The 18,877-nt window shown below is 41.0% G+C and overlaps 1 protein-coding gene across 1 annotated transcript in view; it reads left to right on the top strand.

The window, feature by feature from the left end:
• The window catches only part of LOC105928002 (partitioning defective 3 homolog), a gene marked incomplete in the record, with an annotated part of 353,527 nt that overhangs the window by 291,466 nt on the left and 43,184 nt on the right, over positions 1-18,877 (top strand).

Raw genomic sequence — 18,877 nt, 5'->3', positions numbered from 1 at the left:
ATTTTCACAGTGGAAGGAAAGCCCATATGTTAGAGGAAAGATTAGCAAAACAGAGTTAAAGTCAAACTATGAAATCATCATCTTATCAGTGGACTGGCTGTTGAAGTTGAACAACACTACAAATGCCTCGATACAATTATCAATAACCACCTGACCTTTGAAGCTAATACAGACGCAGTGTGTGCAAATGCTCTCCAGTCTATGTATTTTTACTGGACATTGAGAAATTTTTATGTTGACAGCCTTTTGTGACAAAGTGTTATTCCTGTTTTAAGTTTGTTTAATGCCCCCCCCCCCCCCCTTGTGTTGCTTTGAGTCCCTGACCCTGAAAAATAAGCACAGACTAAACAGATGTGCAGCAAAAACCACAGGGATGCTTAGCTAAAAAGGACAAGAGTTAGGACAAGGTGAAGCTATCCTTGTGGACCCAAGCCACGCTCTTTTTCTATAATCGCAGGTTGCTGCGATCTGCTCACAGATACATGGTGATAAAGTGCAGAACAAAAAGGAATAAATGTTCATTTGTCCCTGTTAGTGATGGTCTCATTAATACTGCGACCTGATGGGCCCACATAGAGACCGTAGTAGTAGTGTTTGAATTTTGGCTGTACCATGAATGCTGTCTGCATTTGTTCTTGTCACCTGTGAAACTAATCGTCAATTGGCACAATAAAGTCCATCCATATCTTGATCATCCTCTTGTAACATACGTATCAAAACTTGCAGTAAAAAAAGTGTTTCCATTCTCTGAGAATAAAGAGTCTTCCTTGAGGAGGTCAACCATCTCTTGAAAGCAATGAAGTTAGACGTGTGTCTGACATCTTGGTCAGTAATGTCTGCCCAGCAGCCTGCAAGCAGTCTCCATGGTAACCAACCTGTGTACCATTTCTGTGCATTTTTGCTTTCGGTCTTGACTCAGAATTCCCAAGATCAGGGTAGAGGTTTTGCTATAAACCTTTCTCTTTGTTGCCTTACTGATGGATCTTCGTATTACGCAGCTTTTTCATCATCTAGAAGACTCTAAAAAAATGTCTGGTGGTGTTGCACTTGTACCTTTTGTGTACTTCTAACCTAGCATGGGCTGACATCAAGGTGTACAGAGGTTTTTAAAAGTTACGGTTTCAAAGCAGCTCAGATTTTTCGTCATACCTTTCCATTTCATGTAATGGAATGGTGGGTAAGCTAAAGGGGCAGTACCCATCACCAAACCGATGTTTTCACACTACTCTTGTGTCACAAGCATCTTGTCTCCACAGCAGCTTCAAAATATCAGATAACCCGACTAAGTAAGCTGCTATTAGCTAGCATCAACTGATTATCCTTTTGTTACACTTCAAAGAGCAGATTGACGAAGTTGTAAACTTACTTTCTACCATAGCCTTAATTTAAAAGATGTTTTTAGCATAGTTTCAGTTAGTCTACATATCAAAATATAAAACTGAATAAATGTAATAGATATTATTTTAGCAGCTTCTTTTGTTTTTCTAATTTTATGCAAATGCCTTGACACTCTGAAACTGCAGTATTTTTACTCAAGGCTATCTTACCGTGAAAATTACGGCCAAGGCTTACTTCCAGCCTTTGCTGCTTGCATCAAGCATGTATAGTTTATAAAAGACATCCCCTGATACACCACAAGACATACCACACAGCACGTGTGTACTCTAAATATACATACTGGTTGAAAACAGAACCGTGCTGGCTTTTACAACTTCTAGATCGGGGGAAAAACAAAAACAAGGTCACGCGTCATCGACAACTGTGTAATTTGTATTTTGGCTTCCACAATATTTATAGCTCACTGCACATATTTCATACAACATAAACCTCTGCAATACAAGCCTGGAACATTTTTTTTTCTTATTCAAACAGGTTTCCACTAGGCTGCACTCACACATGGATGACAACGTACATTTTAAAGGAAAGCGTGACATCCACACACATCTGAAACATCAAATACACACTCTTTTCACTGTCCAGAGTGGCTTCATAGCCTGTGATTTAATGGTCTTTTTTTGCTCACTGCAATAGCATCCTCTCCTATCCCCTGGTGCCCAGTGGTGAAATAACAGGCTTTGGGCTCTTCCACAAAACCCACGGGTACGCTCTTGAATCATTGCTACAATTTGAGCTATCAAATCATAATGGCTGGATGAGATTGGCTCTCTTTCCTTGGTGCTTGTGTGTGTATGTGGGGGGGTGAATGTGTACATGGCAGGTAGCTAAGCAGGTTTATGGTCTCTGCGCCCGCAAGCCTTTGTTTAATGCTGTTACATAGCTCACAATTTCCTCCTTTTTTTCCAGCTGAGGGTAATATAGTTTTTCTTCATTGTTACACTGTTTTTTTTTATTTTCTCATCTTGGAGTGCTTTTTGTTATTTATTGAAAAGCGGGCGCTGCTCCATTGTTAGCTGTTGGTACATGTATAATGTCCCTGCCACGGCTTGGATGGTGTTTTCTTGTTCTACATAGCTGCACTGTCATTGCGCTATCAACTCTTCCAGCAGCGGCTGTGACATCTTTACCAATGGGTCAGCGTGCAGCGCAGGCGGCACATTCTCCAGGTAATGGGGTGGTCTCCCGCAGACGCATCTCCGCTGCTAACAACACAGCGGGGCTCGTGTTCTAAACACGGAATCCATTCCTTATCATTTTCGCACAGGCACATGTTTGGTGTCTGTCGGCACGGCTCTGCGCCCGTGGTTTTTCTGCCATGACATTACAACCTTACTTCGCCGCTGGCTTGACATGAAATCATTTGTATGTGCGCGCATAGCTTGTGAGTCATACGTTGGTATCATTAGAACCTTTCCTTTAATTTAGAGTCACAGTCCCCATGACAAGCTATCATTGGCACAGCAAAAGACACACAAAGGAGAAAAGGGCAGAAAGCAATGGATGATTGCCCTCGGTCCACGGGCTCTGTTATTACATAGCCGGCTGTGCCACTACGAGAGCGCTGAGATCTATTTTTCCTCTGTGAATGGAATGTAATTTACCGTCAGTTTTGTAAAGGCGAGCCTTGGTCATGGCTAAGAGGGCTCTCTCTTCTGCCCGGGCTAATGATCAGCTTTGACAGAGGAATGGCCACCATGCTTTTCACCACAATCCTTATTCCTCTCCCATTGATCCCCCTGCCTATTTTCACAGAGTAATGGATGGCATTGTCCCTCCCTCGCCACTGTTAGTACAAATAATTACGAATCAATATGCACTCAAGGCACACATCAGAATATAATTTTGCCACATGATTTATTCCCTACTACTGCTGCAGAAGTCCCTCCTACTCACAGGGGTCAATGGTGAGCTGTCCTGCAACCAACTCTCCGACGTCAACCAGTGTTAATCAGAGCAGTCAGGTAAAGGCTAACGGTTTCAGCCGCTAGATTAAAGATGCAGCTGTTAGTTTTTTGGGCCGTGTGTGTCCACCAGCATTGCACATCTAGTCTCTGAATTGTGGGGGGAATGGTGTGTTCAGGGTTATATGCAGTTTTAGTTTTAGTCTGCACCCTGTAATTTGGGTGTTGGCCTAAAACGACTCTATCTTGGTCTCATCTAACATCCTCTAATGTGTAATGTATCCCCTATATGGCTTATGACTTAGGTAGCAACTGCAATTGTGTTAGAAATGATTGTAAACATTTCAAGTAAAATATTAAAGTCATCACAGAGTAAATCTTAAGAGCTTTTATGATGAGAAAAATAATAATGTTGATCTCAGGCCTTCCTAGATGGCCAAATTAAGGAAACCAAGTTGTATGAACTCTGTTTCAACTGAATGCATCACTTTTAGGCACATCAAAACCATTTCAACCCTCATGTCATGTTCTATAGATAGAATGGGTACCGTCTGATGAAGGCCCACCGGGGCCTTTGTCAGCGATACAAAGGCTGTGTATGAGTGGCAGTGTGTTGTGTGTTAGTAGACAGAAACCGGAGCAGCCAGCTGGTGGAGGTCAAGTCAGGACAGGCATGTTCTTCCTGTGTCAGACACACAGAGCCACAAAATCTTTCACACCCAGATATGAAAAAAACATTTTTTTTTTTTTACACATTTCGTCTGGTAAGACCATTTGTGGCGATGCCCGTTGCAGCAGGATTACAGTCTTTGATTCTCAGCAGATGAAACAAAAACAAATATGGCACCAGCAGCTCCTGACAGATGGAGGTCAGAAACTCAGAAGTCATTTTTTTTGTTGTTGTTGTTGTTGTTGTGGATTTAAGAATGAATATCCCCATGCACTCGCACACCAGACACACACGTACACGCTTTAAATCCACACATTTCTGATATGAGCAAATATGAACACAGTGCCTCATCAGTGAAGGCGGATGAGTGTCTTTGGGATTCTCTTTGATGGCTCTGCACCCCCTGCTGAGACACCAAGTCAATCTCTCTGTCTCACATGTTTCTCTTTACACCCACAAATGCATGGCGCAGTCCTTATGGACGTACTGAGAAGATGATTTGGCTGTTAGAGCACACAGGGGCCATTTAGATGTTTTGTTAGTGACATACTGGCACAGAGGAGGTCAGGCGTTTCCATCGTCGCCTTACGGCATTGCTTCTCTGTCTTCACTGGCACCAGCGCACGCTCAAAATGACAGAGATGCACACTCAGGCAGATGGAAACACAGATGTGTTTGCAAGTCTGCAGATGCACCAAATGCCTCTGATGTACAACGGTTAGAATACTGGAGGCCCTGATTGTTAAGGCTCCAATATAGCTCATAAACGTAGTGCATAAATATGCACACCCTTAGCAAAATGTAGTATACTTAAAGTGGTAAAAATAATTTAAATAAGTATGCTTAAGCATAAGCTTAAGTCTTAGTATTAATGTACTTAGTCTTAGACTTCTGTTTATACTTTTTAGTATAAGTCAAGTATACGTCACTATACTATTGTAAAGTATATGAAATATAGTTTATGTAAAGTAAACTTTAAGTACATAAGTATGGAATAAGTAAGGACACTTGAAAGAACTACTTTTTGCAAAGGTTACGTATCAGTTGGGACAAATAATAATCTGTAGTACCGCCTTTTACCCCAATTGCAACTGAAAGTCTTTACCAGCTAAACACATGTAAAGACTAAAATTAGTACATATTGTTTTTTTCCCCCCTCAAAAGTCTTTCCTCTTATTCTCACTTGGATTTAAGTCTAGACTTTGTATGTGTTTTGATGTAAACCAGTCTATTGTGTCTCTGGTTGTACGTTTTGGGTTCTGCTGAAAGGTGCATCTCTGGCCCAGTCTCAAGTCTTTAGCAGTCTCTTCTCTTCCAGGACTACCTTGCATGTTGCTAAATTCATCTTCTAAACTCTTCCCTGTCCCTGCAGACGAAAGCATCTCCATGTTTCACTTTAAGGATCGTGTGTTCAGAGTGATGCGGTGTTAGTTTCACTTCACAAATTAATGCGCAATCTTTTACAGGAAATGCTCTGAAAAATTTAGAATGCATTGGTATTTATTTCCCACGAAATAAAGTCCAGCGCAACTAACTGCCAGTTGAAATCACCATGCTATCTTAGGCTATGTACACACTGCAGGGCTTGATGCTCAATTCTGATTTTTTTCTCTGAAATCGGATTTTTTTGAGGTGGCCGTTTACCACAAAGCGGTAAAAAAAACCCCAACGTAATAAAAAGTAAAAAAACCCGCAGATACCGTCTGGCATCTCTCCTTGTTGTTAATAGAAAGCTGTTGAGCAATGGGTGCCGACAATATTAAGACCACACCATAGTGCGCCTAAATAAGGCGAGAAGAAAGCAGCACAGCTATTAACAACGGTCTTCTATGCAGTGCTACCTGCTACTGCTGTATATAGATGTCTAATGAGAGACAGGAGAGTAAGGTGAAATATGGAGGAAATGCGACATGACCGTCCAGACAGCGGACGCTTTGAAAAATATCCGATACCTCTCCGAATTAGTACCACATATGGCAGTGGCTCAGATCGGATCTGTTTGAGGGTGAAAAGCTTGGAATTGGGTTGTTCACACTGCTGTGAAAAAGAATGAATCACATATGGGCATAAATATCGAATTTGAGTCGCATTCCCTGCAGTGCGAACGTAGCCTTAGCTTCCTCGTATGCAGCAGCTTAGTCTTGATCTTTCTTCCTTTAGGGTTAACTCCGAAGCACGATTCTCCACGGTCCTCTCGACCTTGCCGCTTCTTCATTACGGACTGACCCCTATCAGAGTCGGCCTTAATTAAAAGTGGGCTGCATCTGTTTCAGCTCTGCGCCTGCCAACACAGGACAATTCAATTCATCGCTCCTTATTTTCAGCCTTTACAGCGCTGAGCTAATGAACATGGCTGAGCAGCAGGGAGGTGTTTTTTTTTTTATACTTATCTGCTTCTTTTAATTTCACACTTTTTATTCTCACCGCATTGGAATAAGTTCTGAGGAACCTCCGCAGTGTTGGCTGTGTACCTTGACAAAGGGGCAGATTTAAATAACTCAAAGCGCCTTGGCTTAGACCTAATTCCTCCACTCAATCTAATCAACCCCACCGTTCCCTTCTTTGCTTCTTAACATTTTCTGTGTGATTGGATGAAGCAAGGCCAGATAGAGGTATTTAAAAATAAGTGCTGGTAGGTTAATCTCCTCAAATCCACCCTCCATTGCTTTCATTACCCCACCAAGGTGTGTGTGTGTGTGTGTTTTTCTGGATCATTCCCTTTATATTACAAGTCAGAGGGTGATTTTTCACAATATGAAAGACAGCTAATTGTCCTACTTTCAGTTGGAAGGAAACACCTCAGGAAATAAAAAACTAAATCGGATTTGGACTTGGCTTTCTCTGTACCTCCAGCCTCTGGTTGGTCAGAGTCAATCAAACATATCATTTATGTTTATTTGTATTCAACTAGAGCCTGCCTTATTACTTCTCCACATATGACATTTATTTTACCACGCACCCATCAGAGGAAATATTCCTGTGCGGTCCTGAGAAGATAGAGTTGAATTGTGTCTCCTGCTACTGATAAGACCTGCTTTTTTTTCTTCTCCCCTTTTATTCGTTGGCCTTTTTTGGCCCTGGAGCAAAACAAAGCGGTGAAATGCAACTTTCATGAGTGATTTTAAGCATCAAAAGCTCCTGTGACATTCAGTAAAGATAGTAACCTTGGGTGGGGTGGGGCGTCTCTTAAAGCCTCAGCATTTGACAATAGAGACAGGAGGGTACAGGCGGTCCTTTTGTTGTCATCCTACCCATTTGTGTTGTTGCTCTTATTTGACAGTTTCAGTTTTAAACCTGGAAGACAATAAGGCAGCGCTGCAGCCTTTTAGGTCCTGAGTGTGATAGAGAGTGATATTCGGTTACATTTCAGATTAGTTTGGAAAAGCTACGCTATTTCAGCTTTCAGCCTCCCACAGGGATGGAGTCATAGAGTTCTGCACACATGATTTTTGTACCTCATTCACAGTAATGGCTTCATCTTTCTCACTTTCTCACACTTCTGTCAGTGCAGTACCATCCCAGATTTCACAAAAGGCATACATTTCCGCTCAAAGACATCTTTCTCTCCCAGAGCCTTTTCCACATTCTGTGAGTATATCCGCAGTGAAAGGAACAAAATCCACCAAGTTTTTTTTTTTTTCCCCCTTCATGCTCCTCTTCATGCCTGAGCTTTGAAGTTCTGCATTTGTTATCATCCCTTTCCATCCATTGTTCTGCGTGTCCAACAGGCATTCATTCCTGCACCTTGAAGACTTTGACATCTGTGGAGCATTTCGGTTCGGATTCCGACGTGCCGAGCAGCGGCAGCGCACATCAGGAGCTGATTAGACAGAGGTGGAGAGGTGAAGGTTTCAGGTTTTAAAGGCTGGTGTGAACTTTATTAAAGCTGCGTCTCTATAGCAATTCCAGGACTTCCCTTTGATCTCTGTTTATTTATAGGTTGTAGTCAGGCCGCAGTCCTCGGTGCAGCTCCTTATTTTATGAAACGCTGCACCTGTTTTAGCAAGGTTCTGTGCGGTTATAAAAGGGAAGACGCACGGGGTTGAATGTGAAAACTGAGTAGCTAGAGTAAATCAGACCCACGCTTTTTCATCTGGACCAAAGACCATCATTAAGTTCTATGGTTAAATAGTCAGAAAACTAAACCTAGATGTCGGTTATTTGCGAGTGCACAGGAAGCGGCTGCTCTGCTGGTATTTAGCAAGAGAAAGCAGTAGCGCTGCTGTTTCTTGCAGGTAGGCGCGATGCTGCGTCTGGCAAACAACTCTGCCTCCATCTACGAGCACGCTGTCAGCAGGGCCGTCCCTCGGAAGTCAGCCATGCAAGGCCGCACTTTGAATCGTCTCCTTACTGAAAAGGGCTTTTTTTTTTATTTAAATAAGCTTCCCTTGCCTTCTCCACAACAACCCATTCAGCAGCCTCCGTGTCCCTGAAGATCCGCTTTATCTGTATTGAAAACTGGAAAATATAAATAAATGAATGCTTGTGCAGGTCTGCTAGAGTGGACCATGGAGCAAAACATATTAAATGACACGGCAAAATGAATCCAACTAAAATAAATATCAGTCGGGGAACAGCGCGAGGACAGGCTGATCTCAGTGCTGGCTTGGCCTTCCATACGGCAGCAGACAATAGGAAAAGGCCTTGGCCCCCCGGACAGAACGGCATGGCACAGGGCAGCGCCTCCACCGAAGCAGCGCCCCCCGTGGTGGCTTTCTGAATTGCCACACAGGCTGTTGGCCGGATGATATGTGGTCGCAAATATGGAGATTGATAAGGAGGAAGAGAGACACGGCTAAATCATTCTTACTTTAATCCTATTTTTATTAAACATGTATAACACACTGCATCTTCCAGCTTTATTTGGTCCCATTGGGATGATGATGTAAAAGCTTTGTCAAAACAGAGCACCAGTGCTAAATCAGCAGTTAAACATAAATGCATATGAGAATACCTAATAAATCCTAACCATAAGTTCTCATTGTTTTTAGTGGGCTTGTAGGGTGGCTGAAAAAAGTTCTGTTCACAAAGTAGTGTTTTTTGCTCGGGATCACCCTCCCCTCCCTCCCTTCCCTGCTACACGACCTTTTCTGTGTTTTTCCAACTAAGACCTTTCCTCCCATTCCCACTTTTAGGTATCTGCTCTTATCTATTTTAATGCTCGTAAAGCTTTTAAAGCTTGGGATTTATTATTCACAGTAAAGCTTATTTATCGCAAGTCGTTTTCACGCATAAAAAAAACGGAAATGCTCTCCAGAACGTGCAGAAATTAGTTCCAGATCTTTTCCACAGTTGCTGTTCCCACATTTTCCTCATTGTGGAGGATTTAGTCCTGGACGTGTGCTCATACATCTGGTAATGCAATGTTGGGGGGGGGGGGGGGGGGGTAGGTACACATCCTTTTACAGAACACAGGAGACAGTGTACGGCAGAAAGTACAATGTGAAAATGGAATCTGGGTCCCTGTTGTTGACAGGGATTTAGTTTTTATGTGAGCAAGAGGCATTAATGGTCAGGAGTGAATAGAAGACAACACTCGGGTCAGTATAGAGCTGCAGTTCCCAGGTGTGTGTGTATAGCCTCACCTCACTACAAGGCAAAAGCTAATGACGATCCTTACTTCCAAAAGCTAATCCTCTAAAACACCCCGAGAACATTAGGGGAATGTAAGAAAATGTAAAAAAGCTGCTTAAATCAAATATAAAAAAGAAGACTTTCTGGCAGCGATTTTTACTTTTACTAACTACATAATATATTATATTCAAAAGCAGGTTATTTACAAAAAAAAACTAAACTAGTTTAATATAATCCATGAGGTTTTCCTTTACCCTGTCTTCTACAGTAGTTTTCCATCTTCTGGTCTGACAAGATATTCTACTTTTTTATATTTTCACTCTTGGATAAATACATGCTAGCCTGTTGGGCTGGAAAAAAAACACAACAACAAGAGAACAACTTGTTATTGTGCTAACCAGGTCCTGAGTCAAAAGTGGGCCAATCCAAGCCTGAGTTATTATGGTCACCCAGTCAGGCAGTGTCTAATGCTAAGGCCAGGTTGGGTTGAACTCCCCCCTCCTCTGGGACATCTCAGGTCTCCACTAAGTGTGGCTTCTCACAACCACTATTGAGCATTTTTATCATAGACAAACCTCACATACACAAGCACACTGTCACAGACACCTACAGGTGCTTGGATTCAGGTGTTTTCAGATTCACTTCTATACAGAAAACCCCTATTAGCTGTAGCTGTCACTTTACACATTTGGTATTAAATAATATTGTAATTCTTCAGTGATGGTATCAAGGCGTTAGTTGTTTGTACCTTTAATACTTTATCTGTTGGTTTTGCTGTTCTTTTTATATCTCTCTGCAGATGCAGAAGCAGACTCAGATGTTATATTGCTCTCACTTTCATCTCCTCATTTCACCATTTCTCCTTTTAGCATTTTCTCGCATCTGTTTCTCTCCTTTTTTTCTTCTTTTACCTTCCGGTTTCAGTGTCCATTGAACATGAAATAGTGGCAGCATAAAATCTAATAAAGCTTTTTGCATATATAAATCAAGCGGAGCTCTATGGCCAAAGCAGTAAGGCTCCACTTGTGAAAGTAAAATCTGTTGGGCTGTCTTTGGCATTAAGACGACAATTCTTATTGCCACATTGCCAGACAGCCTGGACACACACACACAAAAAAAATATATGTTAAGGCCACGACTGAGAGGGTTGGAGGAAACAAAACATAAACTAACTTGAATTGTTAAAATATTAGTTAAAATATTTGTAGTTTAATTCTCCAATGTAAAATGATTAGCTGGAGAAACCTCATGATACCTACTGCCACATTTATTGACGAACAATTTAGACATCAAAATGACTACGCTATAGATGACACTGTCACTAAGGCAACTCCAAAGGCAAATGTTTAAAGTAATGAAAAAAAAACAATGTTGAAATAGAGTCATAAAAAACCTAAAGTAGAACTAAATGCCTTATTAACCTTACTGTATTTACATTTTTTTCTATATTGTACCATTATTTGAGCTGAATGTTTACTATAACTTCCACCAGTCTGCAACAACTACATTGTAAGTAAAAGGCTAACAGAATCTTAAGAGCATAACCTTATTCTTTAGTGTGCACAAGAGAAGATAATGCAACCCAAATCAATGTGCAGCATCGTTTTACCATCTCACCTTTGCTTATCTTGTCACATCGAGGTTTTATGGAGTTCTGTGAAGACCTTTTTCTCTATCAACAAGTGATTTCATGAATTACATAAAACCCATCCACTATACGTTTTCAAGAATGCCATTTTATACCATTTAGTCTCACAGCACGTTAATAATCAGTTGAGCCAAAAAAGGAGTTACAACCCAAATGCTAAATATGATAATATTGACTCGTCAAAGGGATTGCTATGTGGAAGGTAAACAGACGACATAATATACAGTGCTGAAGGCAGCTGGAGACCAATCTTTGAACTGTCCTCTTTGTGTGGCATCGCCTCCAGCGCTTGAGAGAATACCCCCGTCCTATTCCTCCCTCGTCCTTTAATTCCCCCTTAGAGCACAAGGAGGGGACCGAGCTGGGCCTGAGTCATTTGGATAATAATTAATTCTGCATTTAGTGCCAGCTGGGTGCCTAAAAGGTCAGGGAACAGCATGAGGACAGGCTGATCTCAGTGCTGGCGCTGCCTTCCATACGGCAGCAGACAATAGGAGAAGGCCTTGGCCCCGGACAGAACGGCATGGCACAGGGCGGCGCCTCCACCGAAGCAGCGCCACCTGTGGTGGCTTCCTGAATTGCCACACAGGCTGTTGGCCGGATGATTGGTTATAGTAAATATGACGCTTGATGAAGAGGAGAGAGATTGGAAGAGATAAAGGGAAATGTGGTGGTCCTTTTGTACTTTTAGTTGACTCTAATCCAAGTGTTTCAAGAACAAAATGCTGAATCTTGATAACACAAGTTAGATTACATCTCCTGCTTCTGGTAAGACCTGCTTTTTTCTCCCCCTTTATCCGTTGGTATTGAAGCAAAGCAAAGCAAAACTGCCATGGGACATTTCCTTCCAACAATGCCTTAATTAGTATTTGCCTTGAGGACGTTTCGATCCCTCTTTGACAACCAAGGATTATATGTAATGTTCTATAATCTACTCACTAGCCAGCGTCAGAAAACGTGGTTATATCACTCCAATAATTAATATATAACAGCGCAATGCTGCTCAAAGCTATTTAGTTTGACGTTGGCTCATAAACTTCCATATGTGATTAGAGCCAACTAGTTGAAATGGGAATCAGAACTAAAATAAAGTGAAAAACATATCACCTTAAAGTATAGGGGCAATCCCCAAAAATACTCAACAAAGGGGGAGAAAAACATTTGCTTGTACAACGGTTTGAGTGCATGGGCGCACAAGGGTTGTTAGCATAATAGAATGGAGACATTATAGAAATAGAAAGGGCAAGAAATGGCAACAGGTATACATGAAACCTGACTATGAATTGACAAAGGGGGAAATCTGTAGCAGAAAGACAAAACTACAGGTACGGTAAGAAAAATGTAACTAAAATATTATATTCATTACACGAGTGACATGTTTTCTAAAGCCCTTATTGTTGTTTTAATGATTATGTATTGCAGATAATTAAAACCCAAAATTTAGAATTTCAGGAAATTTGAATATTGTGAAACATTTAAATATAAGGTTTCCCGAGTCTTTAAATAGTCTGGGTCAGTAGGCTGCTGACTGGACAGATGTATGATTCGAGGTGTTTTGTCATCACCTGCTGCTGGTCCACTGGGTTTTCTGAAGTCTACTGTAAATTCCTAAATCTGCCAGGGAGTTTTACAGCAGATCATGCTTTCTTTAGCTAACAAGCTTTATGGAGATGGTGATTCCATTTTCCAGAAGGACTTGGCAGCTGCCCACACGGCTAAAGGTACCAAACGCTGGTTCAATGACCATGCTGTTACTGTGCTTGATTGCTCAGCAGGCTGTCGTGACCTCAGGCCCATAGATTATATATGGTGTGTTGTCAAGAGACGCCTGACCCAACAATGCCGATGACCTGAAGGCGGCTATCAATTAACCTGAGCTTTTATTTTACCTTAGCATAGCGCCAGTCTGACCACCCTATGCCACGGCACATTGATGCAGTAATTCATGCAAAAGGAGCCCCAGCCAAGTCTTGAGAGCATAGAAATGAGCGTGCCTTTCAGAGTCCTGACACCTCTGTTTGAAATTTCCTTTTTTACTGATCTCGTGGATTATTCTGATTTTCTGAGTCACTGAACTTTACATTTAAGCCATCTGTAAACCATAATCATTATATTTAAAAGGAAATAAAGACTTTTGGAAACGAGTGACAAAAAATATTAAACTTTTTTCCAATGTTGTACCTGGATGCTAACAAATAACTTTAAAAACTATACTTAAAATACTTAAAAATGATTAATAAGTCTTTATATAGAATAGACATATCATTGAAGCTTTTGTATTCAGGACATATATTTTGGCCTTGGCTAAATAGTAATGCTGACAATCTGTGAGATCAAAGGTCAGTTTGTTGAAACTCTGCTTTAATTGTATTAAGTTGCAGAGGCTTAATAAAATCTTGTAAACACTGAGAGGTTAAAAAGTCTCCTTTTTTGCTGCTCTTTATTCAAACAGGCCTTTAGTTCCTTCAAGGTTACCATAGCACCAAAATCCCTGTAGCTACTCAGCCTAAGCTTCAATAAAGCCGATTTTTTTTTTTTTTTTTTTTTTTTACTGTGTAGCAGTGCTTTTAATCTCTCGCCTGTTCTATGACAGCTTTATTTGATTCCTTCCCCTTGAAGGGTTTTCATTGGTCAGTCTGCTCTGAAAAGAATGCCGGGTTGGGAAAATGAATGTCTGTGAGAATTCATTTACATGTACAAAAGCCTGGAAAAAAACAAAACAAGTCTATTGAAATCCAATGTTACCCAAAGTCCTCTGCTGGCATTTCTTTCAATTTGGGTTACGCATGTCCAGGTTGTTGTGAAGGGACAAGGCCTGGGCTGGTACGAGATTCTCACCGTATGATAAGCTCAACTTAAAATAACATGGTTACTCTGTCAAAGTATCTGCACAATCATTTTAGACTAAATATGTGACACAATTCATCTGGCAGGGATGCTGAATTTCCTACACTATCTGTGTTTTTCAGGACTAAACATTGTTCCATATAGTTGAGTGTATTTTTCTTGAAAGCATGAAAAAGTGTAGCAGCCCTCTTTTAGCCAGGTAACCAGTGGCCCACAGCAACAGGGTGGTGCCGCACCACAGCCTTGCAGAAGGTTAGAATTCATTAATGTTTGTAACCACCAGTGTCTGGTAGCGATTCTCAGATGACGCCTCACCATCATCTTTATTTTAATGACAACTTATTAAACCACTCTACAGCTGCTGTCGGGCCACACCTTTATGTCCATATTACAAGCCCTCAAGTGTTCTTCTTTTTTTCATGTGTTCATATGCTTTCTTTAAAGAATGGGGCCTTAATTTTATTAAAAGGGAACTTGGCAGTGTTCTGAGAGATTCATCGCTTATCCATAAAGCGACTTTGTTTTGGTGCAACCTGTTAATCAGAGTGGCACTATAAAGGAACGCAGGCCAACAAAACCTTCTCCAGGCACCATTAGATTTTTTTTTTTTTACTTTTTTTTTTTTTATGGACTAACGGTTCCAGGTCATACTCCTGTCTCAGACGCCATCTCACAAACAGATGAGGTGGAAGACGACAGCCCTAGGAGAACCTGGTCCAGCTCAGTTGAGCAAAAGAAGAGTGCGTGCTTGATGCAGTTACACTGCTCCAAGGGCCATTTCGGTAACTGTCTCATTGATCTGCAGCAGAATGGATGAGATAGCTCTGTAATAGCATGGGCCCCGGCTTTCAACATCGGCTGTCTGTCTCAGACAGTATGAGATGTGATCAATGGGCTGAAATAAGACCAGAATCTGGTAGTTCATCTTTAGCGAACAGATGTTTAGATGCGATCTTAGTGCGTTTGTTTGGGTGAGGAATTCATGCCGCTGAGTTTGTCAAATAGATGTTTGGGGGCCAATTGCTGCAGAACAATTCTTTTTATGACAGTCCAAACATTAATTTTACTCACACTGATTTTGTGTTTCATTATTTTATTCAGACTGGTTGGTGATGGAATAGCTGGATGATTAGTTACTGTGAATTTAGTGCAACATCTGCATTAATCAATGTTTGCTTATGTAGCAACGCTTTTTAGGGTGGGTCTAAATGTAAAGAAGCTAAGCAAATTATGCGAAGGAAATTCCTATTATGTGTATGATGTCTACGAGTTTTGTTTTTATTCACACTGATTTTGATTGCCAACACACTTCAGTTTGAAACCACCATAACGTTCAATGTGAACCCTCATTTTTATTTCAGTTAATAATGATATAGTCTAATTTGAAGACAAAGCAACAGACAGGGAGAATCTATTTAGCTTAGTGAAACTGATGCAAACATGATGCATATTTGATATCTCTCTGTATGTCCTCTCAATTTATTTGTTTAGCTATCAGAAGAAATGAAAATGAGCCAGTGTTGATATTTCAACTCTAATTCTTTCTTTACTAAAGAGCAAATTAAACGTCTACAGATAACTTTCTGAGGTTTTGCTTTTAAAAGCACAGCGGCTAGATGATGCACTCATTACTTCCAGCCTGTGTCCACTTACATCCCAAACACAAGGACCTGACCTTGTCATTAGTAGTGTTTCCTATTTATTTTTGGAAATGAATAAAAGATAAATTACTTTTTTCAAACCATTAGCACTCTTTTTGCAAAACTTCCATGAGTGGAATAGCTTGGAGAGGTGTAGAGTATTGGACCTGGTGGAGCGATAGCCAATTTATGCTACAGAAGTTTGGGAATCACCCTCATGGGGGTTTATTCTAACGGCCCTGAGCAAATCTGAACTTATTCTCGTGTAAACTCACATAAGTTGTCACAGTGGAATCACTGGGTTTCCACGGTTAAATAGCCAAAAGAAATATTAAGGTAAGCATAGAAAACCTATAAGAAAACCCCATCTGCCTCTCATAAAGCTAATTCAGGGTCTACTAAGCACACTCTTCAGCAGTTAAATGTGCAACAAACCAAGCTGCTGAGTGAGAAGGCTCTACAGCAATTAGATTTTTTATGGCATGGGATTTATTTTTTTATTTAGAACATTTGATCCTGTTGTGATTCACAACTTGTCTGTCAGAGTTGTAGAAAAATACGCTCCCTTAGGGTAACAGTGCTCCAGCATCACCTTCGAACACACCCGATACGGCGCCATGTACTATTTTAAGATAAAACAGGTTACAGTTGAATTTTCAGGCATATTCTGCTGCATGAACATCATAGACGTGGAACGTACTATTTATTGCATATTTCCTCCACTGCCATTTAATGGTTGCAAATGCTCCTCGAGAGTTGAGACAATAATCCATTAACAACAATAATTAAATTAAATTTTATTTATATAGCGCCAATTTCCAACACATGTCATCTCAATGCACTTTACAAAGTAAAATTCAATCAAATCATTCAGGCAGATTAGTCAAAAAGGTTCCTATCTAAGGAAACCCAGTAGATTGCATTGAGTCCTGACAAACAGCATTCACTCCTCCTGAAAGAGCGTAGAGCCTCAGTGAACAGTTGTCTGCATTGTCCATGGCTTTGCAACAATCCCTCATACTGAGCAAGCATGAAGCGACAGTGGTGAGGAAAACTCCCCATTAACAAGGAGGAAAACCCCAAGCAGAACCAGGCTCAGTATGAACGGTCATCTGCCTCGACCGACTGGGGTCACAGAAGACAGAGCAGAGACACAAAAACCACAGAAACACACATTTATCTAGGGATACTTTCTACGTCATATGGTAATAGCGGGTGATCTGCCTCCCCTGGATGATGTCACAGCTAACAGAACGCCAGACCAGGTGTACCTACTATGAAGAAAAAAAAATACAGAGTGAACATAAAGTTAAAAGATGAAATAACAACAAATAATGCAAAATTGGAGAACAGTAGGAGAACTCAGCAGAGTGAGAAAAACAGACCCTGATGTCCTCCAGCAGCCTAAGCCTATAGCAGCATAACTATAGAGATAGCTCAGGGTAACGTTAGCCACTCTAACTAGAAGCTTTGTCAAAAAGGAAAGTTTTAAGATTAGTCTTAAAAGTAGACAGGGTGTCTGCCTCACGGACCAAAACTGGGAGTTGGTTCCACAGGAGAGGAGCCTGATAGCTAAAGGATCTGCCTCCCATTCTACTTTTAGAGACTCTAGGAACCACCAGCAGACCTGCAGTCTGAGAGCGAAGTGTTCTGTTAGGAACATACGGGGTAATCAGAGCTCTGATGTATGATGGAGCTTGATTATAAATTGCTTTATACATGAGAAGGAAATTTTTAAATTATATTCTTGGTTTAACAGGAAGCCAATGACGAGAAGCTAAAAGTGGAGAAATCTCCCTTTTTAATTTTCATCAGAACTCTTGCTATGCTATATAGAGGCTCTGTCTGCTTTAATTGAATATTCACTCACCTCTGCATACCAAATGCTTGGAGTGGTCCCAGCTGACAGTAGCCAGACCTTTTCTCTGATTCGTTTAGCTAATGTTTATTATACTAGTTGGAGGCACTAAGTGACACAGTGGTGTGTAAGTATGGCAAATGAAAAACTAGACAGGAGTGTGTTGTCACACACAGAAATACCACACCCCGTGCTGACACAGTAAACCAGCGTAAGCGTTCCATCCTTCATCCTAATACACATGGACTATACCAAACAGACATATGGGAAGCAACACACCGAGTTTATACCAAATGTGTGTGTGTCATGTATTTGCCTTTAACCACACATAAAACATGTTTTCATATAAGCCAGTAGACATGGTAAGATAAACTTTAACAGGATGTTAAACACCAGGCCTGGTGCTCATTCTACATTGATTTTTTTATTATTACTTTTACCGATTCATTGTGTTCTTTCAGGGGGTTCTATTTTTAGTAGCACAGCCACGCCCTAGTTTGGAGTTCTGCATTCTGTGAACACCAGCCAATTGGCAGGCACTGTTTACTACCAGCTGCGCTCGCTCATCTAAGTTGCCGCCTCTCGTTTACACCTCAGTCTATTTTTCTCCCCTATCATTAATTTTTACAAGTACTCAGAGTAGGGTTCAAGTTAAATGTTCCCGTTTTTTACTGGCCGTTGGACACATTAAAGTTGTTTTCAGGAACGCTTTGGTGTTTATTAGACAATGCCAAAAGTTTAGGTGGTGCTAAATTGCTCTTTATTCATACGTTCATCTGTTCTGTTTCCATCGCCGCTTTAAAATGTTCAGAGGTGTTGTAGTCGGGAGTCTACCCCAGTTGGTGACCCACCAGCAATGTTAAAAGCTTTCTTTCTTCTGCCTCCCTTGTCCTCTGCAGAATATCACCTTGCCAACGCTTTGATTTAAAAAACGGAGCTGAGGAGTGAATGCTAAAAGATGATAATGGACTGCTTCTCATGGCGCTGCTGATTTATCAGTGCTTGGCCAGCCTTCCTTTGCTTACGAGTGACTTTAAAAAACATGAAATAGACACTGTTACCTTTTACTGACTTATCACACACGTCTTTGAAGTTCTGACAGTGAGGGGATAAGTGAGATGGAGAATTTGTTGTATTTTTTTTTCCTTGGGGGGGGGGAGTTCTCGCTTTCTCTTTATTTTTTTATTTTTTTGTCAAAGACGCAGAGCTCCAAATCAATTTTCCAGGCATCTACAGTCATCCCTAAGCTTGTCAAAAGCGCTGACAGGGAGAGCTGTCACGTCTGGTACAGACATATTGTCACAATCACTCCCCAAGTTTTTTTTTTTATTTTTTTTTTTT

This window comes from Fundulus heteroclitus, chromosome 21 (assembly GCF_011125445.2).
Source record: "Fundulus heteroclitus isolate FHET01 chromosome 21, MU-UCD_Fhet_4.1, whole genome shotgun sequence".
Classification (NCBI taxonomy): domain Eukaryota; kingdom Metazoa; phylum Chordata; class Actinopteri; order Cyprinodontiformes; family Fundulidae; genus Fundulus; species Fundulus heteroclitus.
The sequence above is the reverse complement of the archived record's forward strand: the minus strand, read 5'-3'. Positions and strand labels throughout refer to the sequence as shown.